General features: G+C 38.5%; 1 long non-coding RNA gene across 5 annotated transcripts in view; it reads left to right on the top strand.

Moving 5' to 3' along the window:
* The window catches only part of LOC139361852 (uncharacterized), a 324,906-nt gene that overhangs the window by 26,615 nt on the left and 282,835 nt on the right, over nucleotides 1–15,456 (top strand). The gene's annotated exons all lie outside the window — the stretch shown is intronic.

The following is a 15,456-nucleotide window of genomic DNA, read 5'->3' on the forward strand; positions in this document are numbered from 1 at the left end:
ATTTTTCTCCTTGGCCATTGTCTAGTCTTTTGATATTCTCTTCATTTTCTCTCATGCTAGTCTCTGCAGTTCTGCAGAGAGTGGACACAATTATTATTTTCTTCCAAATCTGTGTAAGGAACAAACTAACACCTTACTTTCTAATGAAAGTAGGTCAGGTTTCTGGGAAATGGAGTCCCTTTGTTTTGACTAGCAATGGAAATAGGATCTGGGGGACAACTGTACTACTCTTCATAGTAGAGGGAGAAAAATTTGGAGCTTGAAGGGAATATGTGAAGAAGGCAGTAAGGAGGTAGGAAAGGGAGGGAAGGGAAGAGAGAAGCCAACAAGATAATAAGAGACTTCATGAGATTATCCCTTTGTATCAAATGACATTTTCCAAAAATAATCACAAACATGTGTCCTGTCCCACATTCTCTTTTAAAACTTTGCTATTCCCCCATCAAGAGGAGATAGCCTATCTCTTCTCCTTAAAACTGACTGGCACTGTGACTTCCTTGACAAGTAACAATGTGGTGGAGGTGACTCCTAGGCTAGGTTAGAATAGGCAATATGTCTTCTGCCCAACTCTCCCTCAGGATGCTTTTGCGGGGACTGAGCTGCCATGTATGAAGTCTGGCCATCCTGAAGCACACATGCTTAGAAAAGATCCTGTGGAGAAATCATAAAGAGAATGACAGATGCCCTGAGGAGATCCAGCTGTCTGGTCGCCAACTATTTGGGTCTTCCCAGCCCAGGTCAGACACATGAGTGAGGAAGCCTTTGTGACTCCAGTCCCAGTCTCTGTAACTGCTTGAGAGAGACTGAATGGGAACCACCTGGCTGAGCCTAGTCTCAGTCAACCTGCTGACCAGGAGGTGTTATAATAGTAATAACAATAATAGAAATAAATGATTGCAATGGTTTTAAAGCGCTAAATTTTGGGGGTAATTTATTTCAGGTAGGCCTTTTTTTTTTATTTTAAACATAGCAATGGATAACTGGAACATCTTCCTTGTGATTCTCAAATTTTCAGTAAAGTCTCATATACTCAAGAAATGCTTGCTATAAGTGGGTATATATGTAAGACAGAGACAGGGCTACATATTTTGCCTTGAAGTTGATGAATGTCATTAGGATAGTGCAGAGATGGCATACTCACATATAGGAACAGAAGGAAGACGGGGGCAAGAAGAAATTTGGTGTGGCCGGGTGTGGTGGCTTACACCTGTAATCCCAGCACTTTGGGAGGCTGAGGCGTGTGGATCACCTGAGGTCAGGAGTTCAAGACCAGCCTGATCAACATGGAGAAACTCTGTCTCTACTTAAAAAAAAACAATACAAAACAAAACAAAATTAGCCAGGTGTGGTGGTGCATTCCTGTAATCCCTGCTACTCGAGGCTGAGCTGGGAGAATCACTTGAACCTGGGAGGTGGAGGTTGCAGTGAGCAAAGATCATGCCATTGTACTCCAGCCTGGACAACAAGAATGAAATTCTGTCAGAAAGAAAGAAAGAAAGAAAGAGAGAAAGAGAGAAAGAGAGAAAGAGAGAAAGAGAGAGAGAGAGAGAGAGAGAGAGAGAGAGAGAAAGGGAGGGAGGGAGGAAGGAAGAAAGGAAGGAAAGGAAGGAAGGAAGAAAGGAAGGAAGGAAGGAAGGAAGGAAGGAAGGAAGGAAGGAAGGAAGGAAGGAAGGAAGGAAGGAAGGAAGGAAGGAAGGAAGGGAGGGAAGGAAGAAATCTGGCGCAAAAATTGTGTGAAAAGTATTATCCTCTTACAGGCCTTTGGGGATTCAACCAAAGGGCAAGGTCTACCTAGTCAACATCTGGATTATATTCCATGGCATTGCCTATGAATTTCAACTGAGGAGTGGCATGGGATTTACTTTATGTTTCTCAGTTCATCTGCATGATTAAAAGCTGCTTCTCTAGAGGTTCTTCTGGTTTGTTACAATACTAAATAAGAGCAAGATCATTTGAAATTCTAGGTCAAGAGGATAGCCTCTTGAAATATATTGATCTGGGATGAATAAATCAGCTAGTTGAATTTTAATCTCCAAGATGAAGCTTAAAGGAAGGGCTTCTTATGAGCAGGCACCTTCCATATATAGCTATAACTTGATACTTACTATGTTCCAGGTATTATGTTAAAATATTTAGGTATATTATTTAATCATCAGTGCAACTATAATAAAATGTTTTAGGTGTTATAATCTGTAAGCTATACTCTATAATAACACAAATATAACATATATAATGTATAATCTATATTAAATATGACATATATTCTTATATATCTACACTTTAAATAAATGCACATAGAAATCTATGAAATTAACTTATTTTTAATTTTAATTTTTCTATTACTTGGATGATTATCCTGTGAAAGGTTTAAATTAAAATAACACTTAAACATATGTAGAGATATGTGCTAAAAGTGTCTTGCTGATAAAATATAAATAATACTCAAAATATGTCCTAAATAACAGTGTATTCCTCTTTGAAAAAGAACTTTGTCTCAGAAATAGCACTAGTTGGGATTGTGTCTTCCGGAGAAGAAACTATGGGTGTTTGCCAATCTGGTTCTTTAAGTATGTTTTCTAGAGACATAATCTTCCAGTCAGGTTAAGACAGTGTAATAAAATGGAGGTATGAGTCTTTTCAGACAACTAGATTTGAGCTTTTTCCTGTGTCTAGTTACTCGGTATGAATATGTGAGTAAAATGTTCAACCAATCTCCGTCTCATTTAGCCATATGTATTTAGCCATATCTCATTTAGCCGTATGTATCAGCCATATGTCTCATTAAAAGTAATGGCAAAAACCGCAATTACTTTTGCACCAAACTCATAAAATGGGGCGCTGCACATCTTGAAGGATTTCCACCCAGATTTAAAATGATATAATATGGGAGTGTTGCCATATAGGGGGTACTTCCATCAATGTCTCTTTTCTTCTGACACATATGTAAAATATTGGCCAGTGACTGCAGACCCCATTAAATTCTACATAAAACTCACATTTACTGAAGGTAGTTGTACTTGCAGGTATTTCGCTGTGGCTGGATCTTACCTTGTCAAGGCCGGAATCGCTATGACTCATTTTCTGGCGTTTGAAATGGAAAACTTCAGCTGAGGGATCTTTGGCTACTATAATGTTTCTTCAGTAGGGACTCTGTGAGGCAGGTCGTATAGGATGAGTTAGTTTATGAATTGTAGCATGAGGTAGATTGCATTCATGGTGCCAGGACTTCTCTCTATGAGGGACTGGGGCCATCAGTGCAATCCATGTTCTTTGGCGTGTGGCTTTGCAGTTCTGCCCACTGAGAAGGCAAGTGTATTTCTCTGCTTCTCCATTCTGAATTCAGCCATGTGACTTGCCTTAGGAGATTGGGATATTAGTAGAACTGATTGAAGCAGAGGCTTTAAAAATCTTGCCTACAGTAGGGTTTGCACTTTTGAATCCCTGCCATAGCTATGAGAAAGATATACCCAGGCCAGTCTGTTGGTTTTAGGAGGGGGATAAGAAACACATGGAGCAGAGTTACTCCCAGCCAATGTCAGCTTATGCCAGTCAACATCCAGCCTATGCAAAGACTCAAGAAATAATACATAACTCTTCTGTTAAGCCATTGAATTTTGGATGGTTTCTTACATGGCAGTATCTAACTGATACAATCCCTCTTCATTTTATAAATTTATTCCAGTTGGATGACATATAGTCACACTAGATATCAGGGAGTCCCTGATATAAATTTTCAGGACTTTCTGATCCTTTAATTTCATTTAAAAATTTATAAATTTATTCCAGTTGGATGACATATAGTCACACTAGATATCAGGGAGTCCCTGAAAATCCCTTTCAAGGATTTTCTCTTTGACCTTTCTGCTAGTATCTTCTGGTTCCTTAGCATGGTATCTTCAGATATGACTTAAAACTAAGCATGACATTTGGTCACTTGCTTTACTAAATCATTCATGCTTGCTCTCCACCGACTCTCAAGGCCATGAAAGAACAAAATTTATGGAGGTGATTATTGTATCTAATGAATTTTTCAGATGAAATTTCCCAGGAGGGTAATTGGAAATATGAATAGAAGGGACATTTTGACTTGAAAACCACCAGTATTTGCATATCTGGGAGATTTTGCCTAACTGTAGTGAAGTCAATCAGCAGAGAATAGTTCTTAAGGACTCTTATCAATAATACTGATTTGTCATCAGTTTCTCCAGTACATCATTCATTGTTTTAATGTTTATGGTTTAGGGAAAGCAAGCAGAGTACAAGCAGATATGGTCATTCTTTTTTTTTTTTTTTTTTTTTTTTTTTTGCGTAGCCTCTTCTTTCTTCCTAGGAATTGTCTCCCTTAACTCTTCTAAATAAATAAAATATTTTTGGGAGGCAGAAAGGAGCATTTGGAAGGCAATTACAGATAAACTCTAGATGTGAATTGATAGTGCATTTTACTTGGTAGGAAATAGCCAGGTCAGTTTCCTCCCAATATTTTGAACTGATGTGAGTTGCATTGTTTTGACAGGCAGATTTTTTTCAGGGTTTGTTCCTAGTCACTGGAGACATACTCAGTTTCAGGGAACTGTTAAAGTTACAAGCAAATTGGACAACTTGCTTTCTCATATTCTGATCATTAGTGTACCTTCAAATGGGGGTGAAGTATGTATTATTAATCCACTACCACTATTTATGACACACCCACACATTGCTGAGTGCTGCCTGAATATCATTAATTTATGTAAAAGGTAGATTGTTGAAGGCATAAGTAGAAATTTTTAAATGAAATTAAAGGACCAGAAAGTCCTGAAAATATTTTGGTTATTTCCTAAAGTATGGTAGAACTACCACTGGAGACCACAGGAAATGATCTTCAGGGGCATATGATATGATTTCAGTTAGTACCTGGATAAGACATTAAATAACATTACCTCCTAAATGGTGTTCCCTGATTATGTTAAGTAGAAAGTTTCAGATTGATACTAGTATTTGTTTACCACTTCTGGAATGCTTGTTAATCTCTATTTTCACCAAAATGAGAGAGAACATCATCTAACTAGGATCCAGTGTAGTAGTTTAATTTATATTTATTTCTATGAATGTGTTTTCTTTGTGTCAGGTAATAATGGCAATCCCTTGCAGCTGCCAACTTTAAAAAAGCAAAAGTCATAAAGATGGCACACATAAAGGTAGTGACTAAAAATTGTGAAATGACTAATCTAGTCTCATATAGATGAAGAGTTTGCTGTCAGTAAGGGGAACACATTTTTCATGACAATAAAGCCTATGGAGGAAACTTAAAGTGATATTAATATTTATAATAAGCAATCATTCATGCTAGTGGTAAAAAAAGAACATCATCTGTTTCTGAAATTTTGCATAATTTATATGTGTCTTTATACAAGGGAATCAGCATAACATTCTGGGAATAGTATAACCTTTTATACTCAAACTAACCTGGGTTTGAATCACAGCTCTTTCAATGTGTGACAGGAGCAAGTGGATTAACCTCTCTAGGTTTTAATTTTATCAAAGTGTAATGAGAATGATATCAAACTCACTGCCATGGAGATTAAATAAGGTAATGTAAATAAGTCACTAATATAGGCCCTTGTTGAAAGCCTGAGCTAGCCTCTAGTAGCTTGCAGCTCTCTGGCTTTGGAGTGTAACTTCATGTGCTTGGGGTATTTTGATGTTCTTAGAGTCTTTTTCTTTCTTTCTTTCTTTAAAATTATGCGTTAAGTTCTGGGATGTATGTGCAGAATGTGAAGGTTTGTTATATAGATATACACGTGCCATGGTGGTTTGTGGCACCCATCAACCTGTCATCTACATTAGGTATTTCTCCTAATGCTATCCCTCCCCTAGTACCCTGTCACGCTTCAACAGGCCCTGGTGTTTGATGTTCCCCTACCTGTGTCCATGGGTTCTCATTATACAACTTCCACATATGAGTGAGAATATGCAGAGTTTGGTTTTCTGTTCTGGTGTTAGTTTATTGAGAATAATGAGCTGGTTTCCAGCTTCATCCATGTCCCTGCAAAGGACATGAACTCATCCTTTTTTATGGCTGCATAGTATTCCATGGTGTATATATGCCACATTTTCTTTATCCGCCCTATCATTGATGCGCATTTGGGTTGGTTCCAAGTCTTTGCTCTTGTGAATAGTGCCAAAATAAACATACATGTGCATGTGTCTTTATAGTAGAATGATTTATAATCCTTTGGGTATATAGCCAGTAATGGGATTGCTGGGTCAAATGGTGTTTCTGGTTCTAGATCCTTGAAAAATCACCACACTGTCTTCCACAATGGTTGAGCTAATTTACACTCCTACCAACAGTGTAAAAGTGTTCCTATTTCTCCACATCCTCTCCAGCCTCAGTTTTTTCCTGACTTTTTAATGATTGACATTCTAACTGGTGTGAGATGGTATCTCATTGTGGTTTTGATTTGCATTTCTCTAATGACCAGTGATGAGGCACTTTTTTTCATATGTTGGTTGGCTGCATAAATGTCGTTTTTTGAGAAGTGTCTCTTCATATCCTTTACCTACTTTTTGATGGGGTTGTTTTTTTCTTGCAAATTTGTTTCAGTTCCTTGTAAATTCTGGATATTATCAGAATAGATAGATTGCAAAAATTTTCTCCCATTCTGTAGGTTGCCTGTTCACTCTTGTGATAGTTTCTTTTGCTGTGCAGAAGCTCTTTAGTTTAATTAGATCCCATTTGTCAATTTTGGCTTTTCTTGAAATTGCTTTTGATGTTTTAGTCATGAAGTCTTTGCCCATGCCTATGTCCTGAATGATATTGCCTAGGTTTTGTTCTAGGGTTTTTATGATTTTAGGTCTTACATTTAAGTCTTTAATCCATCTTGAGTTAATTTTTGTATAAAGTGTAAGGAAGGGGTCTAGTTTCAGTTTTCTGCATATGGCTAGCTAGTTTTCCCAACACCAATTATTGAATAGGGAATGCTTTTCCCAATGCTTGTTTTTAATTAGGGTTGCTAAAGATCAGATGGTTGTAGATGTGTGGTATTATTTCTGAGGCCTCTGTTCTGTTCCATTGTTCTATATATCTGTTTTGGTACCAGTATCATGCTGTTTTGTTTACTGTAGCCTTGTAGTATAGTTTGAAGTCAGGTAGTGTGATGCCTCCAGCTTTGTTCTTTTTGCTTAGGATTGTCTTGGCTATACAGGCTCTTTTTTGGTTCCATAAGAAATTTAAAGTAGTTTTTTTTTCCAATTCTGTGAAGAAAGTCAATGGTAGCTTGATGAGAATAGCATTGAATCTATAAATTACTTTGGGTAGTATGGCCATTTTCATGATACTGATTCTTCCTATCCATGAGCATGGAATGTTTTTCCATTTGTTCCTGTCCTCTCTTACTTCCTTGAGCAGTGGTTTGTAGTTCTCCTTGAAGAGGACCTTCACATCCCTTGTAAGTTGTATTCCTAGGTATTTTATTCTCTTTGTAGCAATTGTGAATGGGAGTTCACTCAGATTTGGCCCTCTGTTTGTCTGTAGGAATGCTTGTGATTTTTGCACATTGATTTTATATGCTGAGACTTTGCTGAAGTTGGTTATCGGCTTAAGGAGTTTTTAGCCTGAGATGATGGAGTTTTCTAAACATACAATCAGGTCATCAGCAAACAAAGACAATTTGACTTCCTCTCTTCTTATTTGAATACCCTTTATTTCTTTCTCTTGCCTGATTGCCCTGACCAGAACTTCTAATAGTATGTCGAGTTGGAGTGGTATGAGAGGGCCTCCTTGTCTTGTGCCAGTTTTCAAAGGGAATGCTTCCAGCTTTTGCCCATTCAGTATCATGTTGGCTGTGGGTTTGTCATAAAGAGCTCTTATTATTTTGAGATAAGTTCCATCAGTACCTAGTTTATTGAGAATTTTTAGTGTGAAGGACAGTGGAATTTTATTGAAGGCCTTTTCTGCATCTATTGAGATAATCATGTGGTTTTTGTCATTAGTTCTGTTTATGTGATGGATTATGTTTATTGATTTGCATATGTTAAACCAGTCTTGCATCCCAGGGATGAAGCTGACTTGATCATGCTGGATAAGCTTTTTGGTGTGTGCTGGATTTGGTTTGCCAGTATTTTACTGAGGATTTTCACATCGATGTTCATGAGGGATACTGGCCTGAAATTTTCTTTTTTTGGTATCAGGATGATCCTGGCCTCATAAAATGAGTGAAGGAAGAGTACCTCTTTTTCTACTGTTTGGAATAGCTTCAGAAGAAATGGTACCAGCTCTTTTTGTACCTCTGGTAGAATTTGGCTGTGAATCCGTCTGGTCCTGGCTTTTTTTTTTTGGTAGGGTATTAATTACTGCGTCATTTTGAGAATTTGTTATTGGCCTATTCAAAGACTTGACTTCTTCCTGGCTTAGTCTTGGAAGGGCGTATGTGTCCAGGAATTCATCCATTTGTTCTAGATTTTCTAGTTTATTTGCATACAGGAGTTTATAGTGTTCTCTGATGGTAGTTTGTGTTTCTGTGGAATCAGTGGTGATATCCCCTTTATCATTTTTATTGTGTCAATTTTATTCTTTTCTCATTTCTTCTTTATTCATCAGGCTAGCAGTCTATTTTGTTAATCTTTTCAAAAAACCAGCTCCTGGATTCATTGATTTTTTGAAGGGTTTTTCGTGTCTCTATCTCCTTCAGTTCTGCTCTGATCTTAATTATTTCTTGTCTTCTGCTAGCTTTTGAATTTGTTTGCTCTTGCTTCTCTAGTTCTTTTAATTGTGATGTTAGGGTGTTGATTTTAGATCCTTCCAGCTTTCTCCTTTGGGCATTTAGTGCTATAAATTTCCCTCTACACCAGAGATTCTGGTATGTTGTGTCTTTGTTCTCATTGATTTCAAAGAACTTATTTATTTCTGCCTTAATTTTGTTATTTACCCAGTAGTCTTTCAGTGTAGTGTAGTAGTTAAGGAAACAGACAATATACTTCTTGGGTTGACAACCTGGCTCTACCACTTGCCAGCAAGGTGAGGTTGGTTGTTAATTAACTTTAAAATGGAAATAATAATACTCCCATATTGAATAATTATAAGGATTAAATGAGAAAATTCTTATAAGGATGATGTGCCTGACGTGGAAAAAGGCTTATTATATATTAGTTATCAATATTGTAATGAGGCTGGTGCAAGTAGTTAAAGTGTTCAACAAATGCAGGTTGAATAAATGAATGATATTGAGCAGGCTTGTTATTCTGAACACCTGGGAACCTTGACTGTTTTCATCCCCTTCAGGCAGATCTGTAGTTGTAGCTTTGCACTTACTTATATGCTGGTGTGAGTTTTAATAGGGATGTGTGTGTGTGTATGCACATGCCAGAGGGAGAAAGAAACAATTCAGCTACTTATTCATATAACAAATCACAAGATTCCAGCTCATTTAATAAACAGTGCAATTGTATGGCTCACATATACAAAATTATCTGAGCTTTACCTGAATTCTAAAGTGTTTAGTGAAGAATTTAAGCTTTTTAAAACAATTGCACATGCAGAATAGTCATGGTCATGATATTTACATGTCTTGTGTAAGAAATGCATTTGTAGTAGGCTCAGTCCTATCCGTTACTGCTTATTGATACATAAAACATGTGTCAAAGGAGACTAGCATGATTTCTTATATTATTGCTCTGTGGTTCCTCTGCTCCATTAGCAGTGTCCACGTGATATCCATCTGTATTTTGTTAATTAACTTTAAAATGGAAATAATACTCCCATACTGAATAATTATAAGGATTAAATGAGTACAATCGTCTACGAGCTCAGGTGGTGTCCTGTTGCTGCCTAAATTTAAAACAAAACTAAAATTTTGTCAAATTTCTGACTTTTAATACAGGGACTTATGTCAGTACTGTGTTCTGGGATATCCTACACCTGTGGCTATCAAACTTTAGCTCCATCAGTATCACCTACAAGGCTTGTTAAACATAGAGTGCTGGGCCCCCTGCCTGAATATCTAAGTTAGTATATTTAAAATGTGACCTAAGAATTTGCATTTTTTAACCTCTTCCCAGGTGATGCTGGTGCTGTTGGTCTAAAGATTACACTCTGAGAGCTATTATTCTGCACTAAAATTTTATATGGGCCAACTTAAGAGAATATTAAAAAATATTGAGCCTCTTGAACCACACTTGATACTACAAAGATTAGCACTTCACCTTGAAAGAAAAAGTAGAGTCATGCCTAAGTGAGCCTGGATGGTATTTCTGCCTGTGGATTTCCATATTCTAGAAAATCTGTTTGTCTGCAGTCTACCCTGACTCTCAATTATGATCTCAGTGGTTTTGATAGTGATGACACTGGTATATGGAACAGCCAGAACTTATAAGGGCCTAGCTCACACATCAAAGTACAAATTCATTTTCATTTCCCATCAACTTAAAAAAATGTATTCAGGGGAAATAATTTTCTCTTTCAAATGAAAACTCAGGCAGGTCTTTGACTGTTGTGTTCACTTTTATTAATAGACACGTAAACACACAGTTTGCTTGCTTTTAGTAATCAAACTATTTAGTCAAAGGTACCATTCAATTCCCTAAAGTGAACTTATAAAAGCTTTTCTCTCCACCCCCACCCCGGCTTTGGCCTGCTTCAGGGAGCAAGTCTGTGAATGAGAAAGTGTGGTTTGGTAACGTAATCTATGTTTCTCGGCCAGGTGCTTCTCCTTTTTCCTTGCCAGCTGCTGCTTGGGATTCTAGTGGAGAGGGGTGAAATAGGAAGCAAGGAGGTGGGAGGAGATGCAGAGGGCAAGATGGTTCTTACTTGAACTAGCACCTTTATCAGCTAGCTTTGTGCTCTTGGGACAAGCACTTTTTTATTATTTTATTTTACTTTATTTTATTTTATTTTATTTTATTTTAAGACAGGGTCTTGTTGCGTTACTTAAGCTGGAGTGCAGTGGCACTATCATAGCTCACTGCAACCTTGAACTCTTGGGGTCAAATGATCCTTCTGCATCAACCTCTCAAGTAGCTGGGACTACAGGCATACAATACTATGTTTGGCTAATCTCTTAGTTTTTTTTTGTTTGTTTTTGTTTTTTGTAGAGATAGGGTTGCCCAGGCTGGTGTCAAACTACTAACCTCTAGTGAGATGTTTAAAACTAACTCTTTTGTGTGACACTTTCATTAGCTCATTGTGTAGCAAGACTAGCCGCAGACAAAACCTCTCAGTCACCGAGTTGTAGAAGGAAGGGTTTTACTCAACTGGGAGCATCAGCAAGCTACTGCCTTAAAATCCAAGCTCCCAAAGTGCACAATTTCTGTCCCTTTTAAGGGCTCACAATACTAAAGATTTCACATGAAAGGGTCGTGATTGATTTGAGCAAGCAGGGGGTATGTGACAGGGGCTGCATGCACCGGTGGTAAGAGAGAAACAGAACAGGGCAGGGAGTTCCACAATGTTCTTCTATACAATGTCTGGAATCTATGAATAACATCGGTTTCTAAATTATGAGTTGATTTTTAACTATGAGGTTTAGGCCAGGCAGGCCCAGGCCCGGTTTGGGGCCTGGTGCCGGGCTGTCTGTCTTTGGTTTTACTTCCTTGTTTTTTCTTAAAACAGGTACTGAGTATAAAACAATATAAAACAATATGGGAGGGTCTCTCTCTTTCCTCAATTGGAGTTTTTTAAATTTTCTGCTGTGTTCTACTTTTTCATAGTAACCTGGACTAGGATGAATACATCTCTATTACAGATAATTTAATGGGATTGCTTCCTCAGTGCTCCTCAGGAATGGGCCAATTTGTCTCCATATTCTTGCTACTGGGGACCCTGACCCCTGAGGACACCCTTTTGAAAAAAGTCTTACGACTCTATGCTTTGTCTCTCTTTCACTCCCTGATCCTATTCTTGATCACAGGAAGAATTCATGCATCCCTTGCCCCAGTGAACCCTGAGAGCCCTAAGAATCCCAAGCACATAGCCTTCCCTTCACACCACGAAGGCAGCTAACTGTTCTCACTGGCTGAATTTCCCTGGGTGGAGAGGGGAAGGAAAAGCTAATTCTCCAGCTGGAAAATATTGCATTAGTACTATACACCCTTCCCCCTAGGGGGTGGTAGACTTACAGCAGAGAAACAATTTTCTGTAAAGAAATCTCTCTGCAAGTCTTTTTCTTCCATATTCTAACTCCTTGATTTGGTCAAGAGATCTAAAAATTATAGAACCGTTTCTCAGAATTCTTTTATATATTCTTCAAGTGCTAATTTGGCAACTTGCTTTGTAGTTTCATATTTATTGAAACATAGGTGCCTAGTTGAAATCTCAATTTTATACTCTTTTTCTTGAGTTCGGTCTACCCACCAAAAATTCATTTTCTCACATGTAGCTATATTATCTCATTCAGAATCAACTCAGCTAAATCTAACACAATTCAACTGAAACTAATTATTAAGTTTATTCTAGGCATCTGTGCTAACACTGGTGCTACAAATACAGAAATGTATAAGTCCTCACATCAAGGTGGTTCACAGATCTAATAGGGGAAACAGTCATGTGAAAAAACAGGATCAACAAAGAAGAGTTTGCCAGAGTTTGCACAGAAAAAAAGTAGTTTAACCCTCTCTATGATAAGAAATGGAGGAAGTATTGACCCCCAAGTTGAGACTTGAATGTGAAAGTTTACCAGGTAGTGGGGGGTGGGGGGTGAAAATGTGAGATGATGGGAAAGTTACTCAGTATCCCAAGGCCTCAGTCTAGAGATTTGTAAAATATTAGTACTTATCTGAGAAGACTTTGCGAGGATTACCTAATTTGTACATGCTTGGCACAATACCCTGTGTTCAAATTGAGGTTCTCTGAGAAGCAGGCACCAAGGTAAAATTAAATATGCAAGGATCTTATTTGATTAAATGCCTTAAGAGACTACAGGGAAGAAAGTGGGTGAAACTGGATGAATCTTGAGACTGTGATGGGAATCTGACTGTCAGTGAAGCAGAGAGGGAAGGGGGATTGGATGGCAGAGTCCTAGAATTTCATGCAGTCTAAGGAAGGTTCAGCAGGGCATCAAGGAGTCCTTGAGTCAAAATTGACAGAGGAGTTCTGTGTCTCCAATTAACAGCTCTCCCTTAGTATTAGCTGCAATAATGGGGGCAGTTGGGGGAAGCACGAGCTCTCTACTGTGGGCTTGAGTGCAATAGCTGGAGCCCTGCAGATGGAAGTCCCTGTAGTTGGAGGTCTGTGAGGTGCATTTTCATAACCAGCATACCTGGCCCATAAACAATATTTATTATAGTATTTATATTTCAGAAAGTAGAAAACATATGAACAAATGTGTACTGGCAGTAAAAAAGGAAAAAAAGGGAGGTTTTTTTTTTCCAGAGCAAAGAAGATAGTTTGGTATTATATTAATGTAAAGTGAGAATTTGGGAATAATGAATAATTGGGACATAGCAGGAACCATATCCTTTGCATTAGCTAGTGTAGGTCAAACTGCTGTAACAGACCCTAAATCTACAATAGCTCAACTACAATAGGAGCTTATTTCCCACACATGTGATCAACAGGGCAGATGCCTCCATGTGGTGATTCACAGACCACGTCCTTTCTATCTCGTGGCCCTACCATCTGTCAAACCTTATGATCTGCATCCAGCTGATGAAGGAAAAACAAAGCAAGGAGGAGCCTGTGAATCACAGAAGCACCCATCACATTTACTCACTTTCCACTGATCAAACTTTGTCAACTGGCTTATCTAGATGCAAGGTGATCTAAGAAGTCAATTTCCTTCTGAACTTCTATGAATGCCCCTGATAGCAATAGCTTCAGCATACCCTTAGAATGGCCCTGTATGGCAGACACCTCTGAAGGTGTGTGTTCTGAGCCAGGGAATCCTGGTATAGTCAACCAGGAGATTTGTTCCTTGTCTATGAAGAACATCTGAGACCCCTGCCCCTAGCCCATTTCATAGAACACAGGTGATTCAGGGGATTGAGGCCCTGAGTTTTGGGTTAAATGAAGGTTGCCAGGTCAAGGTAATTAAGGGGAGGGTGTCAAATGAAAATGTTCTATCAACAGCATGCTGTTTTTCAATGGTTGCAGTTTTCCTGTCGCACCCACCACCACTGGACTCTCCTGTATGTAAGTCCCTAATAGAACCCCATGTCTTGTTTCCTGGCTCTGGGTCTCTTCTTTGACCTCTTGAACCTGGCGTTTTCCCTATTGAGGTTAATAGGGTTTGACACAATAGCATCTGTCTTCAAGCTAAAACTCTATGCAAATGAAGACAAAACTTCTGGTGGTCAGTTAGCCTCCCTTTAATGTCATGAATCTCTTTTGCTGCTAAGTTGCTTAAATAAATTATAGATGCTGGGAGCCACCAAAAATTCTAAGTTGTAGAATGACCTGACGATATTCACATTTTAAAGGTCATGAGGGTATCAGTGTGTCAGTGGGTTAAAAAGAATCATAAAGGCTGGGCCTGGGGCCTCTTGCCTGTAATCCCAACACTTTGAGAGGCTGAGGCAGGTGGATTGCTTGAGCCCAGGAGTTTGAGACCCCTGTCTCTACAAAACAAACAAACAAACAAAGAAAAGCCATGAAAATGCAGGCAAGGGAACCAATATTGAGATTTTTGCAGTAATTCAGGTGAGAGATAAGGATGACCTAGATAAGTGAGAATTAAGAGGAATTTGACAAGTTTTAGAGAAATTTAGGAGGCAGGCCTTGAAGACTGATTAAATATGAAGGGAATGGGAAGAGATGGTGCAAGGAACATGGCTGTGCTGCAGCAAAGCAGGCATACAGCAGCAGGCATAGGCCAAGGTAAACAGCATAGATAACTCAGCAGGATTGGGGCGCAAGCGCACAGTCCCATGTCTTAGATAATCATAGCCACATAGACACAACATAGAGAAGCTTGCCACCTGGCTTTCAGCCACTAGTGTATAAATGTAACACTGACCCTGTGAAGGCTCTGCTGAATAAAACCATGTCTCATTTACCTGCTGTCTCTTGTGTGTTCTTCCAGCTCCCTGCCCCCCAGCCACCCATTCCCCTCAGCTCTCAGCTGGGGCTGGAACCTAACCCTGAGCATGACAAATGGGTAGCTGATATTCTGGCCTGGGTGAGTGGATAAATGTGTTGGCAATCAAATTAGAGTGAAATGGAATAGGATCCCATTCAGCTACTACTGTGCTTCTGAAAGTTTTCTTTCAAAATTCCTTTAACAACAAAACAAGGTAAATGCGTATTTTGTGAGGCTCTAATATGTAATTTGCCCCGCAAATAAAACAACTTCTTCAAGGTATTATGTTTTATTTTGAAAATTTATGCAAATTTTACTTTCTATTTTTGTATGTATAGGTAACATATATGCTTGTTGAAAATAAAATAATGTTTTAAATTACTTTTGAAAGAAAAAAGTTAATTAAGGAAGTGATTTACCAATCTATCCTCCCAGCTTGAAGACATTTAGAAGATGATAAATATGGTTA

This window comes from Macaca nemestrina, chromosome 2, assembly GCF_043159975.1.
Source record: "Macaca nemestrina isolate mMacNem1 chromosome 2, mMacNem.hap1, whole genome shotgun sequence".
NCBI classification, from domain to species: domain Eukaryota; kingdom Metazoa; phylum Chordata; class Mammalia; order Primates; family Cercopithecidae; genus Macaca; species Macaca nemestrina.